The 745-nt window shown below is 35.8% G+C and overlaps 1 protein-coding gene across 17 annotated transcripts in view; it reads left to right on the forward strand.

Moving 5' to 3' along the window:
• The window catches only part of Itpr1 (inositol 1,4,5-trisphosphate receptor type 1), a 376735-nt gene that overhangs the window by 17843 nt on the left and 358147 nt on the right, over positions 1 to 745 (forward strand). The window lies entirely within an intron of this gene.

Consider the following 745-nt stretch of genomic DNA (forward strand, 5'->3'; position numbering starts at 1 on the left):
TCTCTCCTTAAGATATGATGGAGATGTTGGCATCTTTCCTGGGTAAGTCCTGTGGTGCCCACTGCATCTTGACTCTCCCAGCCTCCTTAATAAGACAAGAGAAGGAAATTAAAGGAGCAATAATTAGAAAAGAAGAGAGCAAATTTTCCCTTTTTGTAGACGATGTGATATATCTAAGAGATGCCAAAAATTCTACCAGAAAACTTCTAGAAATTATTAACACATTCAGTAAAGTGGCAGGTTACAACATGGATCTACAAAAGTCTGTAGCCTTTCTATATACCAATAACAAGCAATCAGAGAAAGAGTACATGGAAATACTCCCCTTCACAATAGCTGCAAAAAATAAAATAAAATATCTCAGAATAAACCTGACCAAAGACATTAAAGACCTCTACAATGGAAATTTTAAAATCTTTAAAGAAAGAAATTGAGGAAGACATCAGAAGACGGAAGGGCCTCCCATTCTCATCGATTGGAAGAATTAATATTGTGAAAATGACCATCCTACTAAAAATAATTTATAGATTCAATACAATGCATTCAAAATCCCCTGACATTTTTCATAGAATTGGATAAGTCTTTCCTAAGATTCATATGGAAGCACAAAAGACCTCGATAGCCAAAACAACCCTGAGCACTAAGAGCAGTGCCAGGGGGATTACTCTACAGATTGTAAGCTGTATTACAGAGCTATAGTCATAAAAACAACATGGTACTGGCACAAAAATAGACCCATAGATCA

The sequence above is a fragment of the Nannospalax galili genome, unplaced genomic scaffold, assembly GCF_000622305.1.
Source record: "Nannospalax galili isolate Female #2095 unplaced genomic scaffold, S.galili_v1.0 scaffold846, whole genome shotgun sequence".
NCBI classification, from domain to species: domain Eukaryota; kingdom Metazoa; phylum Chordata; class Mammalia; order Rodentia; family Spalacidae; genus Nannospalax; species Nannospalax galili.